Source organism: Plasmodium relictum, assembly GCF_900005765.1.
Source record: "Plasmodium relictum strain SGS1 genome assembly, contig: PRELSG_99_v1_21, whole genome shotgun sequence".
Lineage (NCBI taxonomy): Eukaryota > Apicomplexa > Aconoidasida > Haemosporida > Plasmodiidae > Plasmodium > Plasmodium relictum.
The window spans coordinates 1-494 of NW_021628778.1; positions in this window are offsets into that span (position 1 = coordinate 1).

The window sequence follows — 494 nt, forward strand, 5'->3', positions numbered from 1 at the left end:
ATTAAACAAACAAATTAATAAAGAGCATGTATAAATAAATATACGTTTTTAAATATATATGTACTTTTTTTTATTGTATATATAATGATTTCTTATGATGCATAATATTTAATTTGGATATTAATTTTACTGTATCTTTTAATAGGCATGCTAAACTATTATAAAAGAGTTTTTATTTACAAAGAATTAGTTTATTTTTTTAATTAAAAACATACATGAAATTCATAACAATTAACAAAAGTCAAAACTCTAATTTATTTAATGTTATTTTTTTTTTTAAATATACATTGAATATAACATAAACATTATACTTTTTGTTTAAGTTTTTTTTTTTTTATGTAACAAAAATTAATTCTCTTTTTAATTCGAACGAACGTTAATAGACAACCCCCAAAAAAAAAAAAATATATTTTTTTTTTTCTTTAATTACAAAGATGTATATAAGTAAAAATAAACAAACAAAAAAAAAAATATAAAGTTATTTTTTTTTTTTT